Source organism: Suncus etruscus, chromosome 16 (genome assembly GCF_024139225.1).
Source record: "Suncus etruscus isolate mSunEtr1 chromosome 16, mSunEtr1.pri.cur, whole genome shotgun sequence".
Classification (NCBI taxonomy): domain Eukaryota; kingdom Metazoa; phylum Chordata; class Mammalia; order Eulipotyphla; family Soricidae; genus Suncus; species Suncus etruscus.
In genome coordinates this window covers 35,930,082-35,946,318 of record NC_064863.1, presented here as the reverse complement: position 1 = coordinate 35,946,318, position 16,237 = coordinate 35,930,082, and the positions used below count along the sequence as shown (strand labels likewise).

Genomic DNA, 16,237 nt, shown 5'->3' with positions numbered 1-16,237 from the left:
ATATTTCATGTCTGCACAAACTCTAATTTACTCACCTAAATCAATGTGTTGATAAAACAACTGCTTGTCTCTCACCTTGTCACTCTCTATGAATAAAGCCAACTGCAAGTTTTGTTATTGGGTCACACCTGGCTGTGCTTACTCCTGGACTTATTCCTGCTCAGGGATCACTTCTGGCAAGTTATAGGGGACCATATGTATTAGGGATCAAATGCTGGGCAGTTGCGTATAAGGCGAACAACCTACCAGCTGTACTATCTCTCCAGTCACTTCAATTCTTTTCTTTTTTTTTTTTTTTTAAATATGGAACGCTTCACGAATTTGCGTGTCATCCTTGCGCAGGGGCCATGCTAATCTTCTCTGTATCGTTCCAATTTTAGTATATGTGCTGCCGAAGCGAGCACACTTCAATTCTTTTCTAAGTAAGTTGGAAACAAGTAGGTATACCTTCAAGCTCAACTTTAGCTGCTATTACAGAAAATGCTTTTTAATGTTCAATAGTGTCAAGTCCTACTGCTAAACTGGGTTTTAAGAAAATGACAAAGTATGTGTCTGAAGATGGGTGAATCAGCAGGTTTTTTTGCATTAAAATAAAATATCTGGATAATTTTTAAAATAAGAATACAGAAAAAATTCCAACATTAATTTAAATATACATAATTATTTGTATTTTGAAAATGTTTTGTTGGAACCATAATAAAGATGCTAATTACAGGCAACATTTACTGAAAATGAGTTAAAAAATAAAAACCTTTTCTAGACATTAGAAAAGACCTCCTTCTCTCTTGCTTTTTAATTCAAGTCTTGTTTTTCATTAAAAAGAAAATAGTTGATTATTATCTCCCCATTTATTTTGTTTTAAAAAAGGTCAAGGGGATAAAACTAAAATTGCCTTTAAATTTTGCAGGGACTGAATTTTTACTTAATTTTCTTTTCATAATAAATATTGTTTTATTAGCTTATCCAAGCATCATTACTAAGATTTTTTGTGCATATTTGCATAGCGATTTCTTTATAATCATAAATTTCCAGAAATGTTTTATTTGTTTAAAAATGTTCAGTAAAAAATTATATTTGTCCTCTACAAACTAGCTGGCTGGGTTGGAATAAAAATGATGAAACTTTTTAGAGGCTTAGTTCTCACTAGATCTCTAGGGAAATCTGGAAAGAAATGACAAAATAACTAGCTATAGTGACTGAACAATTGCATTTGTTCAAGTGTAGGATGGAATTTCATAAACATTGGGTTTACATAACTATTTTTATGACTTTAGAGTTTCATAAGCATGGAGTATTGATGTTTGATATTTACATTGCTATGGTTTTAGTATATTTGTTTGATAGTGATGTAGGGGATTTTGTTTGTGTATTAAATGAGACTGTAGTTCGCTTCATTCATATTCCCTTTATTTTTATTTCTTTGTTTTATAATGTCTTTATTTAAACACCATGATAACAAACATGATTGTAGTTGCGTTTCAGTCATACAAAGAACACCCCCCCCCTTCACCAGTGCAACATTTCCACCACCAATGCCCCCAATCTCCCTCCTCCCCCATCCCCTGCCTATATTTGAGACAAGCATTCTACTTCTCTCACTCATTAACATTGTCATGGTAGTTGTTAGTGTAGTTATTTTTATTTCTTAGGTATTTTTTCTGTTTGTTTTTGGCCCACACCTGACAATACTCAGGGCTTACTCTTGGCTCTGCACTAAAAAATTACTTCTGGTAGTGCTTGAGGGACCATATTGGATGTTGGGGATCGAACTTGGATCTGCCTGTGCAAGCAAAAGTCCTTCTCATTGTACTATCGCTCTGGTCTTCTTCTTAGATCTTCTATGGTGAAAAAAGAAAAACAATGAAACCTCATGGCCTTAACTGGAGAGGTCAAAATTCCTTGGACTTCTTGATAAAGCTTTAAGGTCACTAAGTTAAACATTGAAGCGGGATAGAAAAGTTTAACCCCTAGAGTCAAAGATGTTTGTCCACATTGTGAATAACAAGCTTTATTCCCATCCTTTGAAATGTAATCTCTATTTTATAAAACAGGTTAGTCATTAGTACTGTTTTACAAAGGCCCTACCCATGCAATTGTTTACATATTCATTCAACTGGAAAACTTAATGCTTATATGACTCATTTTTCTTCACACACATAAAGCATGCCCATACAGTCCACGCCCATCTATCTATTTATTGCTTTTGAAAATATGGGTCACTCACAGCCTAGCTTTCCAATATTCTAGATACACTTTTATAGGTCTCTTTTTTTATTATTTTCCCAGAGAAAAAACTATGTCTTTTTTTTTTTTTTGGTTTTTGGGTCACACCAGGCAGTGCTCAGGGGTTATTCCTGGCTCCAGGCTCAGAAATTGCTCCCGGCAGGCACGGGGGACCATATGGGACTCCGGGATTCGAACCGATGACCTCCTGCATGAAAGGCAAACGCTTTACCTCCATGCTATCTCTCCGGCCCCAAAACTATGTCTTTATAAGAAATAGTATTTACTTTATTTTCTCCATAAATTGTTTTTTTATGGGTCCTATCTTACAATGAAAAAATGCTTAAAAAAACTTGGATTTGCTTATGCTTTTGGATGATATATTTTGAATTAAAAATGTGTCTCCTAAGTATTTAAAAAGTCAATTTTAAGGCACATTTACAATATGCCCAATGGAAGTGAATAAAATGCATAACAAAGATTAGCTGTACCGTGTTCAGTGTGTCTTGTATGCTGTGCTTTCTTCAGCAGCCAGTCCTGTCAGTGGTCAGTTATAATAAAAGAAGAACAAAGTTCCTTGATGTATACTCAAAAAAAGCTGCCTGCAGTTCCTTTCAATTGCTCCGTTGCCCAGGCAGGCCGGCCTCCAGCCAGAAGCCAGCAGGCAAAATTTAACAGCCACGCTTCAAAATGTTAGTAGCAGCTATCAATGCATCCATAACTCTTAGCCCTCTAGATATGGGGTCATCTTTCAATACTACCCCACTGTCATATACAACATTTGTCTTGTCCCACATTCAACTGATTGTGTCAAACTATGGAGTAACTATATAATGCACATATACAATAGCACAATGAAAGCAATAATCTCCAACCCAGTTTCTTTATTTATTTGAGTGCTATTACAAAGTTTCCTGCAGTAAGAAGAAGCTGTGACATGTTAGAGCCTTGAAGTGGATCTCAGAAGAGACAGAGCTCTGGAGGGCAAAGGAAGGCGTGCACTCGCCTTTGGTGTAATTCCAGAATCCAGCCTTTTCACGACTTTAATCACTGGTTTTATTTCCCTACATTCTGCTAGTTGTTACTTATATCACGTACACTCTATTTTCTTGTGTAATTAAAAAAGTTTATGATGTAGATGTTTAAGCAATAGAGAGGGCAAACAATAATTGATATAAATACCCATTTTCTCACCTTGTTTTTAAAATACAACTGACTCCTTGACCCAAATGAATTCTTCATGTAAAAAAACACATCTAATTATGTTTTAATGAATCAAATTTTCAAATTCATAGTGAGATAGTAAAGATATTCTTGGCCTTAGAATTGTTCCAAGGAGTACTCTACTTGCACAAAACTCTCTCAAGAATATAAAAGTTGACTCTGGAAAATGATTGCATTTTCCTTGTTGGAGCAACACCTACCACAAGGAGTGAAATGCCAACAAATAAATGTACAACATTTAATTATTTAGTTACTGAAAGTACTGGTGAAGCATTTAAATACAAGCTTAAATAATTGTATAAAATAATATAGAGAAGTACCACACTCACTTCAGAAATGACACAGGAATAAAATTATTAAGCTAAACAATAGTAACAATGTCAGAACCATAATGCAAATCAGGTAATATGAAGTTAGATGGGTAAACTTTATTACTATTTTTTTTTCGGTTTTTGTGCCACACCCGGTGATGCTCAGGGGTTACTCCTGGTTATGCACTCAGGAGTCGCTCCTGGCTTGGGGGACCATATGGGACGCCTGGGGATCGAACTGCGGTCTGTCCTAGACTAGCACTGGCAAGGCAGACACCTTACCTCTAGCGCCACCGCGCCCGGCCCCAACTTCATTACTATTTTTGAGACAGTTTTGTTTTGGCAATATTTCTGAGCAAAAGACACTTGCTCCATGGAAACATTATGAGAAAAATAATGCAAGGAACGAGTTTCTAGAGAATGGCGTTCTTTTTAGCAACCAGAAGAAATTCTCTGTTGAAGACTATATGCCAGGAGAGGGTTAATATATAAATATGACCAGTAAGCCCCAAATCATATGGGGAGGCAGAAGAAGATCTTAACCCAGATGTGGCACATGATTTGTCGTTCTTCATTCCAGAGCAAAGAGTCACTCAAGGCAGAGCTAGTCTCCTCAGGAGTATGTTCCTCCAAAAGAAAGTGAATCTTGTAAATATTATTGCAAAAGTCAATTCTCTTTCAACAATCAAACAATACTCTTGTAACATAGCTGCAAAATACGTGGGGTTTTCAGCCACACTGTAATATTTTTATAGCCCCACAGTCACCATCTATTCCACATATACAAACATCCGCGTACCCAGAAAATAATTGTGGATAATTCAATGTTCAGGTTCGATAATGGATGCTCAAATAAATATGAGAATTCCAAGCAAATTTGTGCAAATGAAAAAAGATTTCCTCTGACATAATGGCATGGTGCAAGGCTGTGTGTAATGAGCTGTAATTTGTCTGGAAGAGCATTTTAAAGGGGCTGATCCATCCACTGCAGGGCCAGCAGCCGTTCCAAGTCTTGCAGCACTGAGCCGGCCTGCCTCGTCTCCGAGGAAATTACACCACAAGCAGGCCAAATTTCTGACAACTTCCATAAATTATTTCAGATTTTCATATTTCAAATTTCATCTGCATTCATCATGTGAGTTTGACTGGGGAAAAATGTCTAGGAGGAGCTCTGCTAGCATTCAATGCAGCAGTCCCAGGAGCCTGCCCTGGGACTGGATAATTGAATTTTGTTTTGATTAGATTATTCTTGCTGCAGCCTACTGCCAATCTGAAGCATTGTGCCTTCTTTTCTACTTAACCTTCCTGCCCCATCCCTGCTCCAGCCTGCATGCAGCTCTCTGGATTGCAGAATATATTTGAACAATCCAAGTTAGGAGTTATTATTTTGCTTTCCATTGTCCATCCTTATAAAAGCTCACATCTTTCACTGGGTTCCCTCTTCCCAGAAATCAGATTACTTCTTTTTTTTAGTTTGTAATATTGTTTACCATTTTCTGTGGAAAGTGCCCTGTAATTTAGGTGGAAAATCTAAAATCATTACTAAATCTCAGGATGATGCAATAGACCATAAACGAGGATCATCTTTAAAGCAACTATGATCATCACTTGGTGATACACAAGAGACTGAAAACAGGTAAATAATGAATACACCCATCCATTAAACTAAAATTCTATTGGAAACCAAAGTTATTTTTCAACCCTTTACCTAATGGTCAATGAAAAAAGCCCTCTATAATCGGTCTTCAAAAGCAGACATTAGAAATTCGGAGCACAAACTCTTGTAAACATGCAAAAGCACAAACATGATTAACTTATGAAACATCCTGGCATGCAAGCAAAAAATAATTTAGGAAGCAGACGTTGTGAGGCTTCAATTTTTTCCTCAAATTAAACTTGAATTCATGAGCTGCTGATTAATAGTACATAGGAACCATGGGTAACTTGTAATGCAAAATCACAGTTTTCCCCTATTTTGGGGAAGATTACTCTATTTGTGTGAGATTCAATAACCAAGCAACACCAAAAATGTTTGTCACTTACTGAGTTAGAGGCAGAATTATTAGAAACATAGATAACTTAACAAAGCTAATGCTGTTCTTTAAGTAATATCTATCACTTCCTCCTTATTGAGTTATTTCTTTAAACAATATAAGTTTTTTTGATACTATGTGTCTGAACTGAGGACTTTAGGTTCTTTATTGTTCTCCATTTTGATGAAAAAAATTGAATTGGGGTCTGTTATATTGAATCTTGTTCAGTAAATATACTGAAATCGTATTTTTGTTAGAAACTATCAATAAATCCAGTATAAGAAAAGTAATAAGATACAAATATGAACAGGACCTTTGCAAAGGAAATATTACAAAGATAGTGTGCCCAGAAAATATATTAGGGAATGTATTTTTTCCCCTTGTGCTAGAGAAAATAGAAAGAAGAGTGTGGCAGTGATATCTTTTAATACAGATTTTGCTCTTGAAATGAAACTAATTTTGAACTGCTCTTTCACACCGTTCAATAAAATTATTTTAACTGCAATAAAAATTTTAGCAGCAGTTAAAAAAACAGTAAGAACAAACATAAATGTTTTTTTCCTTCATCAAGATAACTTAGTAAAAAGACATGGTGCTTGATAAATCATTCGCCTTTCTCTATTATGGCAGGTCTGAACTTCCTGCTGGCCATGTTCTAATAGAGTCTCAATTCTGTCTTCAAATCAATTTTAATAGCATATGTGATTAAATCATCTATATTCACAACTCCGTTGTATCCTAGGGAAAAATGTTGCCAAGATTTAACAAAATAGAAATTTTTATGTGTAAATCTTTTGATACAATAGACATTTATTCCCACTAGCTTTTGGAAATGCTGGGGGTAAAGAGAAGAAAACTTTGAGCATGTTGTTGAATCTTATCCCCTACCTACCCCAACACACACTTGTTTAATTGTGTTGCAGGGGAGGAAAGGGAAGGGCATTGTAGACTTAAGTGACTTGGGGCAACTTCAATCTGCAAAGACTCAAAATTTGCTTTGTAATTCCTGACTTTCTTATATGAAGTCAGATATTGAGGTTATCATGAAGTGACACTGGTCACTTGGTCACATCTTACCTGATGCTTTCAAGTTTTTGGATGTCATCCTGGAAATAGAAGCACCCTAAAACCAGAATGCAATGAATGATATTCCAGATTAGTTTAGATTTTTTTTTTTGCACTGCTATTTATCTACAGGAATTTAGTGGTAGTGGCTAAATAACTTTGCAATAAATAAAACATGAAAAGAAAAAAATTGATCTTCAGCATTTGCAGCTTGTCTTATGGTCCTAAGACGTGTTCTAATAAAATTAAATGTGGGCACTTTTAAAGTCCTCTCTAATCACTGTCTTGAAAAATCTTTGTGACTTAATGTTGGAGTCTCTGTGCTGTTTGGCAAGGAGGGCTGGCAATTAAGCTTTTTGTACCCAGTAGTCAAATTTGAGAATGTCACTTTATTACTTTGATTTTTAATTATGGTCCATGTCAGCAGAAAGCCTTCCGATGAGTGCAAGAAAAGTTGGAAAAAAAAATAACCCCCACACCCTCTTTCCTGGAAATACAGTCAATGAAGAGAAAAGCAGTATTCCTAGAAATGCATAATTTATGGCTGGAGCCAGAGACTCCATGGGCTCTCAGAAAGGTAGCTTGAAGCAAGGATGTGGACTCAGGGGAGCATGCATATGACTGGGTGCCTTGGCGAGCAGAGTTTTGGCTTTGGAATCCTGGGGAGGGGAGTGACCTCTTTAAACTTTGTAAACTGAGCTCTGAAAGATAAGCCATTAATTAGATCTCTATACTGTGGAAGAGTTAACTCATTTTTTTCATAGAGCAATAATTTTTTGGCTATTAAGAAGAAAAATTAAAATCTTGTGTGAGCCATTTTCCAAGGCAGGCACATTCTAAAAACTCAGTTAAAAACCTGTTTTTTCTTTCTGACCTCCACCCTAAACGCTGCGCTAAGATGCCCAGCTCCAAAGATGTCATTCATTCATATGATAGATATGATTGGGGTGTGTGTGTGTGTGTGTGTGTGTGTGTGTGTGTGTGTGTGTGTGTGTGTGTGTGTGCTCGCGTGCAGGCGCAGGAGGGATAGTGGTTGTGTCATTTTTATAAAACACAGTGGGAATAGCTCCCCCTAGTGTTGAGGGGCTCAGAGGCACCAAAGCCAAGGTTCACTAGGTCTTTCTGCCTGGAAAGTAGAAATGTGAAGACAAAGAAAACACTGGTGGGAAAGTGGTCATGATTTTTTGTTATTTGTTCGTTTCTTTTTAGTTTTCGCCACACCGGCCGTGCTCAGGGTTTACTCCTGCTCAGCACTCAGGAATTAATCCTGATGGTGCTTGGAAGACCATATGGGATGCCAGGGATTGAACTCAGGTCAGTCACATGTAAGGGAAACGCCATACCCGCTGCACTTTTGCTCTGGCCTCAGGGCAAGGGCCATAGTTTTTCATCTTTCAAATGAAGCCCCTAATTGTTCTCTTCTGCCCTATGAGGAGTTTTCCTAACCACTGTGAAGTAGTATCTTCCTGATCTTGGCCTGAGCAGGTGGGAGTCTTGTGGGCTATACTCTGGGCTGTCTCTCTCCATCTCTGTTATGCAGTGTCAGATAACCTTAGATTGCTAGGGCAAACAGATGCCTCCAAGTTTGCCTGAGAGATGAGACAGCAGAACTCAAAGGCCTTTGGGGCCGCAGAGATAGCTGGCAGTAAGGCTTTTGTCTTGCATGCAGAAGGTCGGTGGTTCAAATCCTGACATCCCATATGGTTCTTGAGCCTGCCAGAAGCGATTTCTGAGCATAGAGCCAGGAGTAACCCCTGAGCGTTGCTGGGTATGACCCCCAAACCCAAAACAAACAAACAAACAAAAACTCAAAGGTCCTAAATGGGTCCTCCCCAGGTGATTTGGGAGCAACACAAAGGGGTGCTGGGAGAGGGCAGTGCTCTGAGGACATATGGTGCAAGGGAGCAACTCAGGGCCTTTCACATGCTGGCATGTAATTTATTGTTTGAATCACACCCCCAGCCTCCAACTCTTTGTGAATAAAATAGAGACTTTCTTACCCTCCGAGAGACATAGTTTAGGCCAGAAAAAAAAATCTGATTCATCTCATGAAGGTTTAGATTAGTGATAGAATTAGTTCCCCCTTCCCTCCGTACTCCAGGGGGGAGGTGCATGGGGAGGAGGGCAGGCAGACATCTGGCTTCCGGTTTCCTCTTTGATTCTGGAGACCAGCTCTTGCCAGGTATGGGGTTTGGGGAGGCCCCATAACAGAGCCTTTCTCCCCAGCTTGAGGAGTGCTGGGAGGCTTGGCAGGCCCCCAGCCGTCCTTGTCTTTTTCCCCTGACTCCAGGCCTTCCCAGGGTGCCAGCTCAGATGGCCAGAAGTGGGTTCAGGTGGACTCTTAGTGGTCCTCAGGTTCCCCCCTCCCTCCGTACTCCAGGGGGGAGGTGCATGGGGAGGAGGGCGGGCAGACATCTGGCTTCCGATTTTGTCCTTGATTCTGGAGACCAGCTCTTGCCAGGTATAGGGTTTTTCTTCCCTGGACTTCAGTCTTTCCCTGGGCACCGGTCTAGGTGGACTCTATAGGGGTCAACAGGCTTTCCCCCTATCTCTCCCTACACTAATGGGAATGCGCTCTGGGAGGAGGACAGGCTGTTCTAGCACTGGTTTATATTGGGACAGTCAGTGGAAATTTTTTCTCTTTGTTTTCATATTGATATTATTGTGTGCATATATTCTATATATCCATAATATCCATCTTGTATAGGGACCTTGATACTGCCCTACAAAGCTCATTTCTAATATTTTACTGCTTCAGTCCCAACCCTTACTTCCCCCCATCCTCCCATGTAGGTGCAGCTAATGACATGAAGCTCACCACATAGAATGATAAGTGCAGTTAGAGAAATAACTACACTGAAAACTATCATAACAATGTGAATGAATGAGGGAAAAAGAAAGCCTGTCTCGAGTACAGGTGTGGGTGGGGTGGGGAGTAGGTAGATCTGGGAAACTGGTGGTGGGAATTCTGCACTGGTGAAGGGGGGTGCTCTTTACATGACTGTAATCATACAAGTACAATTATATTTGTAATCACGGTGTTTAAATAAAGATAATTAAAAAACTGTTTTTATTTTTATTCTTTTATTTTTATTTATTTATTCATTTATTCATTTATTTAATTTATTTTTTGGATTTTGGGTCACACCCAGCGGTGCTCAGGGGTTACTCCTGGCTATCTGCTCAGAAATAGCTCCTGGCAGGGACACCGGGATTCGAACCAACCACCTTTGGTCCTGGATCGGCTGCTTGCAAGGCAAACACTGCTGTGCTATCTCTCCGGGCCCTATTTTTATTCTTTTTATTTTTGGATGGTGCTTAAGGGTTACTCCTGGCTCTGTACTTAGGGATAGCTCTTGGTGGGCGGCAGGCATATCAGGGATCCAGGATGACAGAATGCAAGGCAAGTGCCCGCTATCTCTCTCTGGCCCACAAATTAGTTCCTTCATTCAAAAGATTATTATCGAGGCCAGAGCGATTGTGCAGATGTAGGGTATTTGCCTTGCCCGCGCTAGCCTAGGACGAACCGCTGTTCGATCACCCGGTGTCCCACATGGTCCCCCGAGCCAGGAGCAATTTCTAAGCTCGTAGCCAGGAGTAACCCTTGAGCATCACTGGGTGTTCCCTTCCCCTCCAAAGAAAAGATTATTATCTAAGTAAATGTGTCTTACAAACTTACAAACTGGCTTACAAACCAAATCCATTGTATTTAAACCTCTGGCTGAGAAAAGAATGCAAAGAGCATACCAGGAAACAGCAAAAGAGTCAATCACTTAATCTTATGTTCTTTCTCTGGAAGAGAGATTAGGTTATGTCTTTTTGTTTTGTTTTGTTTTGGGCCACACTCAGCAGTACTCAGGGGTTATTCCTGGATCTCTGCCCAGGGATCACTTCTGGAGGGTTTGGGGAACCATATAAGAAGCCGAGAATTGAACCCAGGTCAGCCACACGTAAGGCAAACAAATGCCCTACCTATTGTATTATATTGCTCCAAGCGTATGTCTTAGTTCTGATTTGTTGAAAATAATATAAGATGGATGATTGTCAAAGAGTTTAAATTTGTGAATAACTTTTTTTAAAAAATCTGGAAATGGTATTTTATTTTATTTTTTTTTTTTATTTTGTTATGCTGGGGGCTAAACCCAGCCACATGCCAAGCAAGTGCTCTATTGTTGAGCAACAACCCTAGTAAATTGAATTTGATTTTGAAAATTAAATATTTTCTTGAAAAAGGACAATTTGCATCTGTGTACTTGATTATTGCTGTCATGAATGGGGGAGATTTGTGGTGAGTTACCATCAATGTCTGGGAAATGAAATGTGTTAGCTGTGCTTGTACCATCTACGAGGCTAGTTGGTAACTAGTTGATCATGGTAGAATCAGAGAAGCTCTATGGCTGCTTCATCTGTGACAGTCCGCAGGTGTGGTGACCTCTAGGCATACCTGGAAATAAAATACCTCCATTTTCTTTGCTATAGGGGCATTTTGGTTGCTCTTTCTTCATTTATTTGTGCTGCCCTTTCTGTATCTTATCCTCAGTTACTGCATCTTAAAACAGTTTCTTATTTAAAATAAAACTGATCATGATAAGAGTTTAATCTAGGGTGTAGTTTAATTTGGCAAGGAGTAGTTTGTGGTAGTGTTTAGGATGTCTGCACACATGTTTGAAAGATAATGATTAAGTGTGTTTTTAGGAAGTATTATTTTCTCCTAATTTTTATTGTGACACCATGATTTACCAAGTAACTCATAATACAGTCATTTCATGCATTAAATATTCAAACTCCAATCTCACTACCAGTGTGACCTTCTCTTCACCAGTGTCCCCAATCTCTAATCTACCTGTCTCCATGCAGGCATGGATTGCTTGTTACAACACAAAAGAAAAATGGAACTATCTAAACTTAGATCAACAGGGTCATTTTGAAATGATTATTATACCTTTTCATGGTGTTACTAATGTCAGTTACTGGTGCTAGTTGAGCCCTCTGTGCTACTGTTTAGGTTCACTGAAGTTGGTATATTACGAGGTAACTTTCCCACTAGATTTCTTGTGATACTACTGGCTGATACTACTATAAGATATTTAAGTGTGGGATGAAGAGATAGCACAGTGGTATGCCTTGCATACAGCCAATTCAGGACAGATGGTGGTTCTAAACCTGGCATCCCATAAGGTTCCCCTGCCTGCCAGAAGCAATTTCTGAGCACAAAGCCAGGAGTAACACCTGACCCCAAAACCCCCCCAAAAATGATATTTAAGTGTTCAGGATTTATAGATCTAAAACAAATTTGGTGGCTTGGAAGTTTGATAAGGTTAAATGGAGGAGCTAGGCAAATTCTGTCAAAGGGTATTGGTGGTGGCATTTAGCTGCTGGTAGTTCCCTCTCCTCTTTTTGAGTAGGCGACAGAAATATCAGTTAGATCAGATGAACTGGGAATTATCAGCAGACATTATTTCTAGCAGATATTATTATTATTATTGTTATTATTTATTTATTTATTTATTTATTTTTTGGTTTTTCGGGCCACACCCGTTTGATGCTCAGGGGTTACTCCTGGCTAAGTGCTCAGAAAATGCCCCTGGCTTGGGGGGACCATATGGGACGCAGGGGATCGAACCGTGGTCCTTCCTTGGCTAGCGATTGCAAGGCAGACACTGCACCTCTAGTGCCACCTCTCCGGCCCCAGCAGATATTATTTTTTTTTTGGAGCTTGGGGAAGGAGCTGGGCCATTTTTTTTTTTTTTATGAGAAGATCGCTGTGGTGGGCAGGGCTGCTAGGTTGTTTTGGTGGTGGGTTAAGTTCAGGAGACTCGGCCCAATCCCATCTCTCAGGGAAAGATGCTGAGTTTTTAGTTCTGCAGTCCGATCTCACTCAAGAGGATTTAGCTGCTCATATTTGATTTTAATTGTGGAGTCAGGCTGTTTCTGTTGAAGAGTGTAAGGTGGTGTTGGGCTGATATAGTTCATGCCTCCCTTTTTTTCTGAGAATGCCTCAGAGGTATCACCAGTACTGAACTACCTGGCAAGTATCTGTGGACATTATTTTCTTTTTCAAAAAGCATTTTAATTGTATTAGGCTCTAGTTTGGTAGGGTAACTGGGTGTAAAGTGACCATTCTTAGCACTTTTTCTTTTTCCCCTGGGAGGAGGATAATTTGGGTCACATCTGGAGGTGCTCAGGAGCTACATCTGCCTCTGTGGTCTGAAATGACTCCTGAGTGTGCTTGGGTGATCATATTCAACACCAGGGATTGAACCAGGGTTGGTCTCATGTAAGGCAAAATGCTTGAGCACCATTACTATCTCTCTTGTTCAATATAGAAATTCTTCAAAAGGCACTTGCAGACATGTTCATAGTGGCCTATATAAAAACTTTGAACACTGGGATCTACAAAACATCTGTCAGAAAAAGAATATCTCAGCAATTGTAGTGATTTTTAATTATGTAATGATAGTACTATCATTACATGTATAGTGGATGAATGAACTATAATTACCTGCAATCATGAAAATGTTTTTCACACAGGGAACCAAAGAATTTAGACACAGGGGCCGGAGAGATAGCATGGAGTTAAGGCGTTTGCCTTGCATGCTGAAAGATGGTGGTTCAAATCCTGGTATCCCATATGATCCCCTGAGCCTTCCGGGGGTGACTTTTGAGTGTAGAGCCAGGAGTAGCCCCTGACACTGCCGGGTGTGACCCAAAAATCAAAAAAAAAAAAAAGAATTCAGATACAAAAGATATCACAGTAAGTGATTTAATCTACATAAAGTTCAGAATCAGCAAATTCATATGTTGGCAGAAGTGAGGGTGATAATGGAGTCAGAGATATATATATATAGTACAGTAAGTAGGGAGCTTGCCTTGCATGTGGCTGAACTAGATTCTATCCCTGGCATCCCATATGGTCCCTGAGCACTGCCTGGAGTGATTCCTTAGTGTAAACCAGGAGTAATTACTGGGCACTGGGTATGCCCCTCAAACGAAGAAAAATTCTTAATCCATGTAAACTAGAGTTTACAGTAATATTGATACTATTATTTTGTAGTTCCAGAGGTAGTACACCAAATTCTCCCAGGTTCTAAGGTCCCTCCATCATTATTCAATGTTTTTTTTTTAAACAAACACACAATTACCTTCTTGATCAAAGGTTTTTTTCTTCTTTAGAAACAAGAGAAAATAAAAGAAAAAGAAAGAGGCCAAGGAGAGCTCCAATGGTAGAATACAATTTATGATTCAAAGCCCTAAATTTAATTCCCAGCACTACATGCTCCCCAATCCCAAACCCCAGTATCACCAGATATGCCCCCTGGTGAGCCCTGAGAACTGCTGGGGGGCATCCCCTAGTCGAAAATACATTAGACAAATATGTGACTTTAGAAAATCAACCTCATTACTCTAAAAAATGTGGGCTGACGGGTCAGAAAGATAGTATAGGGTTAAAACTTTGCATGTGGAAATCTTGGTTTGACTGCTGGCACTGCAAATATAATAGTACTCCAAGTGCTGCCAGAGGTCGCTCCTGAACACAAAGTTAGGAACAGCCCCTGAGCACCACTGGGGGTGCCCCCCAATAAAAACAAAACAAAAAATTTGAGCTTAAGTAATGACACCACTTTGTTCACTTTCAACCAGTGATGGGAGATGTGAGGAGATGCAAATGATCTATTTAAAAGAACAGCATGCTCAGAAGACACTGGTATGGATGAACATCTTCTGTAAGAACTTTTTATTTTGGACATTTTGCCCTTTGCTATGTCAACTCCTTGTACCAAGAGTAAAAGTAATTTCCCTAATGGGAAGAAACAGGGGGGTAAAAGAGTCTTTAGAAAAGTTCAAATTATATTTAGATGGGAAGGACATTTTTCTTGAGGAAGCTAAAGTTTCTAGCAGAGAAATGTCCTAGGTTGCAGGAAATCCTCAGTGAGGACAGTGACCTTGACCAAGACCATCCATTCTCTCTGTAGTTCTTTTGCAAAATGAGAAATAAGCACTAAGTTTCTTTCCAAACTGTGAGTGGGCAATTTCAAGTAATTGAAAATTTGGTTTTAGTTGCTTTAAAAACATGAAATTGTAAGTTGTTAGAAAAAAAGACACATTCATTAAGCTGAAGGTAGCAAAAGGCAATGTGATTCTCTTTTTGTGGGGGGGGGGGCACACCCGGTGACACTCAGGGGTTACTCCTGGCTATGCTCCAGGAGAAATTGCTCCTGGCACAGGGGGCCATATGGGACGTCAGGGATCAAACCGAGGTCTTCCTGGGTCAGCCTTGTGCAAGGCAAACTCCCTAACGCTATGCTAGAGCTCCCACCCTTAGGATAAATTTCATAGTGCACATCAGAGGTCTTTTAAAGTGGCATAATGGAAGATTAACAAGGATTTTTAATTTGAATATAATTGTTGACATTTTTTTCTCTGCCTTTGGGAAATGCCACTAAGGCAGAGACTAGCAGACCACAAAAGAGTGTTTCCCTTATCCACTGGCACATAGCTACTCTATTGTCCTCTCTTTATATAAAACTTTGAATAGAGTGTCAGTTTACTGCTACTAGGGCATTTACCTTGCAAGTGGCTCAGCTAGGTCTAATCCCTGCATTGCACAAGGTCACCAGAGCCCTGCCAAAAGTGATTCCTAAGTGCAGAGCCAGGAGTAAGCCTAAGCACTTTGAGGTGTGGCCCAAAAAATAAGAAAAGGGCTGGAGAGATAGCATGGAGGCAAAACGTTTGCCTTGCATGCAGAAGGACAGTGGTTCAAATCCTGGCATCCCATATGGTCTTCTGAGCCTGCCAGGAGTGATTTCTGAGCATAGAGCTAGGAGTAACCCCTGTGTTGCCGGGTATGACCCCCCCAAAAAAAAAAGAAAAAAAAAAAGAAAAAGATTTCAAACACATTTTATTGATTGACATGGACCTGCATTTTGTCTCTGTGAGAAGAAGGTGTGGTTATGTGTTCTGACTCAGGGAGAGTTTACAGATGTGATTCACACTGTGGCTGGGATGGTCAAGGAATGCCTCACTACATTCAGTCTGAGCCAGGCTCTTTCATCCAGTCTCAGCACCAACCTTAGAAGTTGCTCAAATGGAAACTATTATGCTGAGTGAACTAAGTCAGAGGTAGAGAGATAGACACAGAATGGTCTCACTCATCTGCAGAATTTAAAAAAAATAAAAGACATTGTTGTAATATTATTCAGAGACAATAGACATGAGGGCTGAAAGGACCAGCCCATGATATGAAGCTTACCACAATGAGTGGTGAGTGCACTTAGAGAAATAACTACACTAAAAACTATCATGATAATGGTAGTGAGTGAGATAAATAGAATGCCTGTTTCGAAAACAGGCAGGGGAAGGAGGGAAGATGAAGAGGGGAGC

The 16,237-nt window shown here is 39.6% G+C and overlaps 1 non-coding gene across 1 annotated transcript; it reads right to left on the bottom strand.

Moving 5' to 3' along the window:
• Positions 1 to 297: 297 nt before the first annotated feature.
• On the bottom strand, positions 298 to 404 carry LOC126032911 (U6 spliceosomal RNA). Its single transcript, XR_007504071.1, has one exon. It is a non-coding gene; the product is annotated as a U6 spliceosomal RNA (small nuclear RNA).
• Between the last annotated feature and the right edge of the window lie 15,833 nt (positions 405 to 16,237).